At 44.3% G+C, this 13,203-nt stretch overlaps 1 long non-coding RNA gene across 1 annotated transcript in view; it reads right to left on the bottom strand.

The window, feature by feature from the left end:
* Nucleotides 1-13,203, bottom strand: part of LOC125330364 — a 134,130-nt gene that overhangs the window by 17,192 nt on the left and 103,735 nt on the right. Inside the window, exons 3-4 of the long non-coding RNA XR_007205477.1 lie at nucleotides 12,462-12,604; nucleotides 9,671-9,783 (exon numbers count right to left, since the gene is read on the bottom strand). This is a non-coding gene — a long non-coding RNA (uncharacterized LOC125330364). The remainder of the gene's footprint in view (nucleotides 1-9,670; nucleotides 9,784-12,461; nucleotides 12,605-13,203) is intronic.

Here is a 13,203-nt window from a genome sequence, read left to right as displayed (position 1 = left end):
GGGGCTTATTGAGCGACGGTGACGCAGCTGACCATGCCCACAATCATTCGTCAGTTGTCACAGACTCTTGCCCACAAAGCCTTGTTGTCAGTACCCTAAAAGAAGTCTCCTCCAATATGCGGCAGTCCGACAGGGGCTGTCAGAGCCATATGGTCAGTTCATTGACCGTCTGTCAGCAGCCTTGAAGGACACAACTGAACTCTCGGAAGAGCTCCTAGAGCAAATGTTCCGGACCCTTGCCATTGAAAATGCTAATAGGCAAACTAAGACAATTCTTGCCGCGCTGCCCCAGGGAGCAGGAGTAGATGAGATGCTCGTGCGCACTACCCGTGCAGAGCAGTCATCTCAAACAGCTGCATTTACCGCAACGCTGCAGAATGTCCTGCAAAAGCAGGGACAAGTCATCACCGCAGCGCTGACCGGAGGGGCGCAAAGTAAAAAAGGGGCGAGGGCCACTGGCCCACCTCCTGGTCCCCCAACGGGCAGAGTAGCCTGTTTCCAGTGCAGTGAAGAGGGGCACCTGAGGCGCACTTGCCGGAAAATGGTGTGGTGCCACAACGGCAATTCCGGCACCCACGCCACCATAGAATGCCGCCACGCGGGAAATGGCCAGCTCAGTGCGGTGGGGCCACACACCAGGACACAAATGAGCACCCCAAAGAGCCACAAGTCGAGTGCAACCCTGGTGGTTTCCTTCAGCAGAACCAGCCAACCACCCGAGGGAGCCTCAGAGTGGATGTGGCAACCTCAATGGAAGTCACGCTGATGAACCATCAGGTCACCCTGATCCCAACCACAGCCAAGGGCCCCCTGTCATCAGACAGCCCTCATCTGGGTGGCCTACTCGTGGGGCGGTCATCAACCAGCCGGCAGGGAGTAGTGGTGCTCCCTGTAGTCGTTGACGCCAGCTACACCAGAGAAATTAAGATCATGGCCTACGTGCTGCAACCACCCATGACTGTCCCGCAGGGCAGTCGCATTGCCCAAATCATCCCCATTCCCCTAATGACCAACAGGGGAATCAGTAACAGCAGCGTCCATGGAGACCACGCTTTGGGGTCCTCTGGGTTCGACGTGTTTTGGACATTGAACCTGGCCCAAAGACCTCAGCGGCAAGTGATCCTGCGAAGGGGGGCAGAAGCCATCAAAATATGGCTGCTTTTTGACACAGGGGCTGACACTACCATAATTAACCAGGCAGTATGGCCACCTGGCTGGGGACTGGGAAAACCAGAAGCCATGCTGGTAGGGGTGGGGGGAACACAAATCCCCCAAGTAAGTGCAACACCAATCACCCTAGAGTTTGAGGACAATCAAACCGTTGTGTGTTGCCCCTATGTTATAAAGCTGCCTCAGACCCTGCAAGGCCTGATTGGACGCGACATCCTTGCGCAGCTAGGCCTTGTGCTCACCACAGACCAGCATTTATGCTGACTGCCACTGCCAATCAGCCGCCCATACGGTTAACAGATGACCCTGTCTGGGTCGAGCAGTGGCCGGTAACAGATGAAAGGCTGAAGACAGTAGAACAGCTTGTTGCAGAACAGCTAGCAGCAGGACACATAAAGCCTTCAGTCAGCCCATGGAACACCCCCATCTTTGTGATCCCAAAGAAGTCAGGAAAACAGCGCCTCCTTCACGACCTTCAACAAGTGAATGCACGCATGCAAACTATGGGGGCACTGCAACCTGGGCTACCGGCTCCTACAATGATCCCAGCAGGATGGCAAATCACTGTAATTGACTTAAAAGACTGCTTTTTCACAATGCCGCTGCATCCAAAGGACACAGAAAGTTTTGCCTTAACAGTGCCCACAAAGAATCACAGTGAGCCTACTAAGTGCTACAAGTGGGTTGTCCTGCCCCAGGGGATAAAAAATTCCCCCACACTGTGTCAGCTATATGTTGACTGGGCGCTACGTCCGATTCGATGATGCTACGCAGAAGCACTCATCTACCATTACATGGATGACATCCTGATAGCTACTGCTAAAGAGTTCCCAGATAAAGAGATGCAATGGGTCAGAGAGCAACTGCATGAGACTGGATTAGAGATTGCCCCCAAGAAGATCCAGCGGACTGCACCATGGAAGTACCTGGGCTGGCTCATATCAGAATCGCAAATTAGGCCCCAAAAGATCGAGCTAAACACAGAAATCTCCACGCCCCACGGTACGCAACAATCTAGGAGATCTGCAATGGGTCTGCGGAGTCACGGGAATCACGAATGCTGACCTCGCCCCCTTCCTGCTATGGCTGCACGGGACGAACGCTGCCAAACCTTAGGAATGCTCCCCGGACCAAGCAGCAGCTCTCGCCAAGGTCACAGCTAAGCTGCGGCACGCATGGGTATCGCACAGAGAAGAAGGAGTCCCACTCGCCATCCTCATCACCCTGATTGGCGCAGCAGGTTCACATGCCATCATCCACCAATGGCAAAAGAAAAAGGGGAAGGACATCTGGATTCTCAAATGGATCTTCCCACCAACTCAGCCACGCTTCAGACTGCAGTCCAGGGTAGAGATGGTGGCGCTTTTAATCCGAAAGAGTCACGACCGAGTGGTGGAGTTGGACGGCAGGGAGGCAGAGGACATCAGTATACCATTCCAGACAGGGGACTTTGAGTGGATGCTACACCATGCGGAGGCACTGCAAGAAGCTCTGCTCGGATTCACCGGCGTGGTCCATAACAAGCACCCACAGGGAAGGCTGGCACAGCTGCTGGGGCACTATGAGTGGCTGGACCGCCCGCTGAATGTAGAATGGCCAGTACTGGGGCACATGGTGTTCACGAATGCAGGGAGGAAGACAAAGTGGGCTGCCTGTGCGTGGAAAAAGAATGACCCCTGGAAGACTCATGTCATAACGGGAGAACCGGCCGACAGCTTGCAAACACTTGAACTGCGCGCCATGATATGGGCATTACAACAGCGGTCAAAGGAACCGGTGAATGCAGTCAGCGATTCCCTATATGTCGTTGGAGTAGCCCAACAGATCCATGATGCAGAAATCCGGCGTACTAACAACGAACATTTGGGCAGACTGCTTATCACATTGCAGCATACCCTACAACAACGGACACACCCCTACTGTATCCTGCACGTTCAGAGCCACCAGTGGAACATTGGGCTGGGAGAGGGCAATGCCCGTGCAAACGAGGCGGTGACCTGTGCCCCCATAGTGCATCTCCCGCCTGCAAGCGTTTTTGAGCAAGCCAGATGTAGCCATGATTTGTTCCAGCAAAACGCAAAATCCCTGCAGAGACAGTTTAGGATCCCACTGAGAGATGCGAAAGGCATAGTGCGGGCTTGTCCCCACTGTAGCCATCACGGCCCTGGGTTGGGAGTGGGGGTTAACCCCAAGGGTTTGAAAGCCCTCAAGCTCTGGCAAATGGACGTCACTCACGTCCCTGAGTTCGGCCAACAGTGCTTTGTCCATGTAACAATTGACACTTTTTCACACTTCCTGTGGGCTACCACTCAGACAGGAGAGAAGGCATTGCATGTGGAGTGGCATCTGCTCTCTTGCTTTGCAGTAATGGGGGTACCCAAAAAGATCAAAACGGACAATGGGCCAGCATACACCAGCGGTCGTCTAGCCAGATTTATGCAGCTGTGGGGGGTAGAACATATCACGGGGATCCCACACTTGCCCACCAGTCAGGCAGTGGTAGAGAGAGCCCATCGTACACTAAAAGAATATCTGGGCTGACAGAAAGGGGAAGAGATGGAACCAAGTAAACGGCTAAGCAAAGTGCTGCTCACATTGAACTTCCTCTCTCTGGCCGGGGATAGGGAGGAGCCTCCAGTGGCAATCCATCATCAGACGGTTTGTAGGGGAATCGAGCAAGCTCTTCCAGGAATAAGTGTTTTGTATCGTAACCCTCGAAAAGGTTTGTGGGAAGGTCCCAGCCCAGTGCTATTTAATGGCCAAGGATATACGTGTGTTTCCTCCCCAGAGGGACCACTGTGGGTGCCCAGCAAGTGGTGCCGCGCGACTCATGCAGGACCCCGAAGCAAGAAGGCGCAGTCAGCATCGGCTCCTGAGGAAAGTGACACCACTACTGCAACAGCTGGAACTCTGGGACCCCCGTCCCGAGAAGCCTTGGGAGAGGCTGCAGACGTGGCTGAGTGAGGGGGCTGAGAACTTGCCAGGTCCACCACTCTCTGTAGTGGGGGAAATAGCAAGACCCTGTGGCGAATGTAGCAGCTGCCCTGGGTAGTTGCTAGTGACTTGCGGTGGTTGTCAGCGGACCCTCTGGACACACAAACTAACGTTAGAAAGCGGGTGGTATACGTGCCCGCCTTGTGCAGACCGTGATCGAAGGCAGAACCAAGAAGGGGAGCTGTGTAAATTCTTGGGTATAGCATCAGACACAGAGGTAGAGTGGGGAATTGTTTTGACTGTCTTGAGACAAGGGTATTGGCAGACATCTTCGATCAGCTGTCCGCCCATTTAGATCGAGTGAAGGCAGTACAGAGTGTGGCAGTGTTAGGGCGAGAGTGTAGTACACAGGTTCATGTCCCGTGGCAGCATGTGGTGGTCTCCGAGTGCTGGGAAGCAACAAAGCAACGCTGGGCCTGCAAACGTTCTGAGAGGTTTGCTTCTCGTAAGCATCCTAGCAGTGTCCCATGCAATGTTGACAGCAATCCAGAAGAGACAAAACATGTGGGTCACCCTAGCTAATTTAGCGGGGCAAGACTCTATGTGTCTGAGCCTGGCCACGCCAGGGGACCCATTTCACACCTGCTTAATTGGGGTCCCATACTTTAACCCACAAGACTTCCGAGGGATGCTAGACAACAGCGCGCTGATAGGGAACGCCACAGGCAATGGCAATTGTTCAGGGCTGATCGGACTCAAGCCTGCGCAGCAGCGTGCCTGCTGGCAAGGTGCATTCTTGAAAAGCATCAATATCACCATGGGGACACCATGGTTAGATACTGGATTCCACAAACCAAACTGGGGATGGTTATATGACATTCGAGCCACCCACTACCAGTCAATTAAATGTTAATAGGCACCTTTGGGCCACTGTTGACCCTCTTGCAGACTGGTTTCTGAGAAACGACAAGTCCGAAGCAATTTACTACAGAATCAACCTCACGGGTCAAGCCCCGAAACGCCTCCCCAGTGGTACGTTCTTAATATGCAGGGACCACGCGTGGAATGGGGCTCCCGCCAGCCCACATGGGGGACCATGCTACTTAGGGAAACTCACCCTGTTCCACCTAAACCTGCATCAACTCTTAAATATCACCCACCGCACTGAAACCAGGGTGCGGCGTTCAGTCCATGAGCTCAAATGTGAAGGGACTGAAGAGCCCGTGTTTTGGAGTCGTAGTCCAATTTGGCTAGCATCCGTGTTTTTACCCGGTGCTTCAGCAGCTAGGGCGTACGCAACGTTACACAAACTTGCTTGTTGGGCGAGGGACAAACTAAACATAACTTCGCAGATGCTTCACAAGGGAAGCACAGATGTCACTAGTGTTAGGCATGCGGTATTACAAAATCGGGCAGCCATTGATTTCCTACTATTAGCCCACAGCTGTGAAGATTTCCAAGGTATGTGCTGTATGAATCTTTCTGACCACTCTGTCTCGATTCACAAGCACTTCTCCGACCTCCAGAGGGGCCTGCACAACCTTCGAGAGACAGACGACCCTATTGGAGATTGGCTTAAAGGTCTGGGTATCACCGGATGGCTGCGCATCTTGGTAGTAGCAGGCTGCCGATTGCTATTTGTAGTTATAATAGGCTTAATAGTATTTGGGTGCATTTTTTCCTGCGTCAAAGCAGGGCTGCAAAAGATTATCGACCAGGCCTGGGTTGCCAAAAAAGAAAACGGGGGATTGTGTAGAGGGATTCCTTGTGGAACAGGAGTATATGATACCCCTGGAAAGATTGGACAACCCAGGGTTGCTGAGGAAAAGCCCCTGAACAGGCCCCTGGCTGCAGGCAAGCCTGGAAAGGACCTGGCTGCAGGCACCCCTGAGAGTCCTTGGCAAAGTTATACACTGGATGGCTGATTAGAGGCTGTCCAGAGGGACTTTGCAAAAGTAGATATAAGCTTGCATAGTTGAACAATAAAGGGAGAACGATGCTTAATTGTATCAGGGTACGTGTCATTTATCCGGCCAGCTCTCCGGACTCGGTCCCTTTCACAATGCCTATTTCTTATATGCTACTGTGGCATCCACCTTCCACTATGGAACATGCAGCTCTCTTGTCCACAAAACGTCCCTTGAAATCTTTTGACCTTCGTGCATCTTCCATGGAAGAAAAAGCACAGAGTAGTTCCTGCCAAAATATTATCCTCTGGTGTTTGCTGTCTTAACCATACAGCATCAGAAAAGCAAAATCAGCAGCTGCAGGTGTTAAAAGACATATTTTAGGAACAGAATGCTACATTCAGGAGAGGTAACGCCCTTCACTTCCAAAAGGCACCTCATTATCAGGCAGGGACTCTCACACAGCACTGCAAACACTTACTTTGGCTCCAGTTTCATTCCTCTCCACTGTGTACTTTGTAGATTGCCCTGTTCTTTACTAATCTCAGACTGAGCACTTCAACACCAGCAAAAGGTAGAGAGGGGCTCTGCAGCACCAAGAGGAACTAATATTTGTCCTTACTTGCAGAAGCAGAATAAGGCCTAAAACCAACTTATTTTGCACATAAACTCTGCAAGATTCCCAGCTACAGTCCTATTTCTGGAAATTTAAGATGTGCCTTCTTACATAAGGACTGGAGGACCAAGCTGATATTTTGACACAAAAGTGCTTCAAAAATTTGGACCTCCAAGGTCACAGAAGTAGCCAGAGAAGTAGATTTCAGGGACGCACTGAGATTGAGCCCACCAAAATCCAAGAAAATACTTTTTTTTTTTTTTTAAACCACTGTATTTTGGATTACATTTTCAGTCAAGTTTGCTGATTTGGCCCTGGGGATGCCTGATGTGATTCATTATATACAGGCAGATGTAGAACCTGTTTTATAAGTTTCTGGGATAAGGAGGAAGGTATTCACAGCTGAAAGCTGCAGTCTTACTATCAGCTCTGGGAATGCAAAAACTGCAGAGCCAATGGCTCCCCATCCTGCCTATGGTTTGCTTCTGGCTTTTATCTTGATTTATATCAACATTTGTGAAGCATTATTAATGTCACAAGAGGCAGACCTGTCAACTAGAATAACACTCTTGGAAAATTTGCTCCCACCTACTTTCCCTTTCAGGTTCATCAGATCTGGCATTTGTGCCTGGTGTTACCCAGCCATAGATAAGAAACACCAGAAAGACACATTGTCATTAATTGCAGAGGCAAACAAGAACAGCTTAAGCACAAGGAGGCTGGGTAAAACCAACAATCCTTTATACAAGCCCACTGTATTCATCTGCTAATTCCAATCACAGCTGAAAGCAGATTGCAGTGTTTTGTATTTCATTGGAAAGGCAAGAGAAGTAGCAGAGCATGGTTTGTATCCTAACACTATTCCCCCTGCAAAATCAATACTCCCATATACAGTTTTAGGCATTTTCCAGGGGAGATGCAGGGAGTCCCACAGGGAAAGCTTCACACATGCAGTAACGTTTGCAGGGTCAAGACCCCGTTCTTTTAACATATTCCACGAAGGTTAATGTGTTATTGTACAAGATCCAGGACAAGGCCTATGAATCACTGGAGTCCTTCTCAAACCCCAGCTGCACTGAAAAGCACATTTAAGGCACAAACTGGTTATAGTGATATATATCTTTTAGAACAAAAAATGTAAGTGTTCTTTTCTTTTGGTGAGGGGGAGGAAGGGGTGGGTTAAGGTATTGTGAAAGGCTGAAACCCATACACATACCTCCAAGTAACCCATAAATACTACATTTGCAAAAAAAACACAGATGATCTGAATTTACATAGATAATTAGTGATAAAATATCTGGAATATTTTTAGAGATAAACCACTTGCTGGAATGTTGATTTAGTGGCCACCTTGATCTGGGATAACCCTGTTTTGCTGGGGGTGTTTTATCATGGCAGAGATGGTAGTTTTTATTCTTAGTAGTTGCCTCCCTATTAGAACCATAAAAATAAATTTATCAATTGATTTTAAATGCATTGCAATTAGATATTGATTTATGGTCACTCAGGAGTAGTTAACCTGATATTAAGAAAATGTCCTTCCATGCAACTAAATTGAAGCAGGAAAACTGTGATCTAGAAGTAATCGAGATTCCACCATATCAAAACCTAAGCTCTACCTATTCATGTTTAGATCTATAGCAACAAGATAGAGATTCTAGATTTTATTATTATTATTATTATTTTGATAGAGTCCTTGGATACAGGATCCTCAAAGAGAAAAAAAAATTAGACAGGGAAAGCAAATGAGTCATAAGGGCGTGATTTCATTTGGAACAGGTCATGCAAGATTAGTACCCTGGGTTGCCCAGAGCTAAAATTTAACTATCATAACTGTGAGCATCAGGTTTGAAAAGGATGAATGTGTGAGAAAGCGCAGGAGGGGGTTTCTTTCATTTTCTCTGCTTTTGGGAAGAGGGATATGTGAGGAGAATACAAATCCACTGATTCATACCTATCTATTAGTCATACCTCTGTTGTGCTGGTTGCTTATTCTGTAGACATTCTCTGTTGTATAAATAAGGTGCACTGCCTCAGGGCTTAATATAGCATGTCTTTATACCTTTGTTTTTCTAGTTTTCTTTCTAACCCCTGATCATTCTGCACTTTCCTTCACACACTTTGTAATTCAGCTAAAGAATTTTGTAAAAAAAAGTTTGTGCAATTTACTAGGACTTTCCAACTAAGAATTGTTGGGTTTTTAACTAGTGGATGGCCATCCATTACCTAAAGAAAAAGGTTTGTTTCTTTATCATGTTTTAAAGCAGAAATAACTTCAATGAATATAACATTTGAAGAAATACCAAAATATCTTTTAAAAATAATCTATTGTATGGACAGATGTTTATTTCCAAAACTACTACACTTCTCAATGTACACATTCTGAATTTCTTTTATTTAGGGAAAAAAAAAATTTAAAAGAAAGAAAAAAGTAGTATCACATGTTGACTATCATGAAGCAGAATATTTTTAAACCACAAATTTTAACAATTTTTTCCCCTTTGAACAGCCAGTTTAAGGAAAAGTATTGGCTTGGCTGCAGTTTTTGATGTAAAAACACCATTTTGAATTAGGCTAAAAGATATGGCATGCGAGCTTCAAAGAAAATAGTGGGGAGAGGCATACAGGAAAAAATTAAAAACTTCCTTGCGGGGATTTCTAATCTCTCTACATATATTATTTAAAGCTTTGCAAAAGGCTAGTCTGCAGCACTGAATAATTATTTTGCATGTACTAGTTCAAATATTCCCTCTTCTGTTTGCTTGTGTTTCCTATTTTGATTTGCTAGCAACTTTTTTTGAGTAAAAAGGAAAATTATATGCACTTTTTTAACCTAAAATGCAGAAATTACCATAACATTGGCATTTTTACCTATCTGTTCATACCGTATGAATGCAGAAGAAATCTGACAATTTACATAGCTGAACTTGCAGTTAAAAACTCATTAGTGATAGGTGATTTGACAAGGAAGAGGTTTAACAGTGATAAGTGATTGCACATGCACTGACTTTCACATTTCAAGTCAAGAGTACAATAACCTCACCTGATGTGGTTTTGAACTTATCAGTTGTGACTGGTGCAGAAATGCAATGCTGGTGACTTCACCTCCAACCGACACTGAGCTTTCCTGGCTCCAGTACCCTCCATTCTTTTAACCTTGACAAGAAAATAGGGAAACAAGAGAGTTAAAATGATAATTTTCTTCTGGAAATTATAAATCTTTTTTTTCCTAGTAAAAAGACAGGGAACAGGTATTGCTTTTTTTTTTTATCAAATTCTAATGAAACCTCAAAATGCTTCTTGCATAAATACTGCCAACCAATATTTCTACAAAGCAAAACACGCAGAATTCAGAAGCAATTATTCAAGGGAAATTTGCCCTAGCTTCACTTGGATATTTGTCAAAGTACAAGTCAACAATCATTATTTAGGATTTAGCTCAGTAAACATTCACCTGATGACCAGGCAGGCCAGATTTCTGTATCAGGTTTATGGAGCAGAACAATAACATGCTGATAAATAGTATCCTCATGTTCTTGGTTCTAGCTAGTTAAAAGGAAAAATGAATATGGTACTAATCTGAAAGCAAGTTCCCTCACTGGGAGACACTCGTAAATCCTCCTCTCTCCTATGAATACTGCCCAGTTACAGCCTGCTGGACCTGGGAGAAAGAGTAACTATCTAAACATCTGTGGTATCAACAGAGACCCTCTCAGTTACTAAGATGAAGTAGATTTGAAACCTACGAAGCTTCCAAGATCATCCCTTAGAGACAGAGATGTCACAAATTTGGCCAGACCATGACAGCACCAGCAGCATGCTACTCATCGGGTGCTTTTACAGAGTGGAAGCCAAAATCTTGGATTTAAAGAAAACATCCTCCCTCTTCATCCGGTCACTTTTTCATTTGACCCTTTGTCAGGCACCAAGCTGATGTTTCCAGATTCTCTTTATGAAACAAAAGACACACCTCTGTTATGTTTGTCAGGCTTCTTCGGTGTGTTAAGCGATTGCTACAGAAATTGCCTATGCATTAATTCATCTTGCTCTCAACCAATCAATGGTTACGTCCATTGCATGCAAACGTAGTCATCTTTTACTGCAGTTTCCATTCTAGGGGAGAAGAGTAAATGCCTTTTTTTTTTAGTTTTTCTGGATTTATTTATGTGTTTTTTCCAAACAAACTCCTCTCCCTCATGGCAAGAGCACCTGATTTTTGGGTCTATCTCAAGGAACATTCTTTGATATATTGTCTTGGCTAGAGGCATTCAATTCTCTGCCTGTTTTGCAAAACCTATTTTAAAAATAAAAGGTTTGCCTATTCTTTTAATTCTCCTAACATTAATTCAAGTCTGTGTCAAACATGAATCATTGACAGATTAAAAAAAATGTGTCACAGTGAGATTACCGTGAGCATAAAACGGTGCTCAGCATGTGCCACTTCCTTTTGCTGTGGGCTCAGATGAAACAACAGGATTATAAAGATAGGCCTGGCTTGATACAAGACACAGAGCATCTTTTGTTTATCCAATGCAAACTAATGGGGAAAAATATGTAGTCATATTGACTGTTTTCTATAATTCATTTAAATTCTATGTCTTTACTGGAGTTGGAGAAGCTTCATTTAAGATTGGAGGGCACAAGGTAGAATGGCCCAAGCAAGGCTCGTGTAATATTGTAACAGAACTGAAATACACCAAACCATTCTGGCCTCCAGTATTACCCAAGAAATGTTTTATCCAAATGTGAGTGAGTAATGATATCTGAAATTCACCTGAGAGAATATAAGAATAAAATTTCAATGAAATAAAATTGTGGGTAGTGCTGAGTAATATTTGATCAGGCATTAAATAATAAGGAAATTCTATATCTAAATGCTTCAGCAGAAAAGTTATGAAAAAAATTTGAACCCCAAAAAGAGAACAATGATGAAATAACCTACCATAATTTTTGTTCAATAAATACCAAAGCTTTTTATTTTGTCTTTGCAAACAATATGCTTTCTTGCTTGTGCAGGTTTTGATGTGGGTGGTTTTTGGGGTTTTTTTGAGTGTTTTTTTTATTACTTCTAGGTAAGATTACTGAAATTAGCAGAAAGAGACCCACTAATAACAACAAGTTCATAATTAATTCAATCTGCTGGCACTTCAAAGTAATCAAGCTAACCAGGAAAGCTCTGAAACTGTACTCTAACACACCAGAACAGTCTCATCTCCTTTTATGTCCCTTTAAAGATCTATACCCAAACTATTTCCTTCTGACAAAATCACCTGCATTCAAAGGAATTATTAATACAGCTAGATTAAGAAAATTTGTAGACCAGCAGTAATCTTCATTATCAGTCAATCTATTTCATGCTTCCAGCAACATGTCAGGTCCTTTTGACACTAACTGTAAACTACTAGTCCAGGGATACTAGCTATTGACACTGAAGCTGTGAGCCAGGATGAAAGGGTTTTTGGTGTCACCCATTTGCAGCTGCAATTCACTCTCTAGTATATTCTTTCCACAGAGAAAATATTATTGGATACATTTAACCTTCCTCCATTCCCAATGCAAAGAAAATACATAAGAGAGATATTATAATTCAATTTGGTTCTAACCCACACACAATGAGGAGAAAAAAATCCATTATAATTACAACCCATACAAGTTAGTTTTCTTTGCACTGAATTTGCAGGGTATAATACAATAAAAAACAATTCCTATCATTAGCAAACCACACAGTGATAAGAAATGTACCACTTGACAAAGAAATTAGACCTGTGACTCTGAACTCTGTTATTTACATGATTAAGTTTCCTTGCAGTTTCATGTGTTAGCAAGATACCTACCTTTGAAAGTACACAAAAGTACACTGAAACAGAAGATGAAAGCTTGCACGTGGCAAAACATTCAATGGAAAGGAGACACTGAGTAACTCCATGCTGTGATTTGGCAGGTTAGTAGGAGGAATTTAAAAATATCCCCAGCCTATCTATAGAAAACAAGAGAAAAGTATGATTTTAACAATTCATGCAGTACCTTCCCATTTTGGATCAAATTCTCCCTCAGTAAACTAACTCCTTGGATCCTGTACCACCTACATTGCCTACAAGACAGGCTTTAGGTAGTTTTTGGTTATGATGTGATGCTGTTCCATACTGCAGAGAAGTAGCTAATGAAAAATTACCAGTAAATTTCCAGTCCTTGTGCTTCACTTCTGTACTGCAAAGATTTTCTTAATTGAGTATAGTACAGAACAAGATGGTGTTCAGAAGGAATGGCACAAGAAACTGTGACTGCTCATATACTGCTTGGGTCATTATGGAGGATTGCCTGTGCTGCCAAAAGAGAACCCCACGTAGGCTAATCTGATTTTATCCGCTGACTATATGAAAGAGGAAATTCAATTTAACAACTTATTTTGAAAAATTATTTTCTTTTAAAAATATATTTCCCCTGTTTCATTTGTACTAAGAAATGGAGAACACTTTTAAATTTATGTTTATTAGAAAATGTATGAAGAAGGCAGTTATTTTTTTACAGCTTCCTAATGTGTATTGGATGATTGTATATTGTAGTACTGATACCATT

Source organism: Corvus hawaiiensis, chromosome 9, assembly GCF_020740725.1.
Source record: "Corvus hawaiiensis isolate bCorHaw1 chromosome 9, bCorHaw1.pri.cur, whole genome shotgun sequence".
NCBI classification, from domain to species: domain Eukaryota; kingdom Metazoa; phylum Chordata; class Aves; order Passeriformes; family Corvidae; genus Corvus; species Corvus hawaiiensis.
Note: the sequence above shows the minus strand (reverse complement) of the source record. Positions and strands in the feature narration are given on the sequence as shown.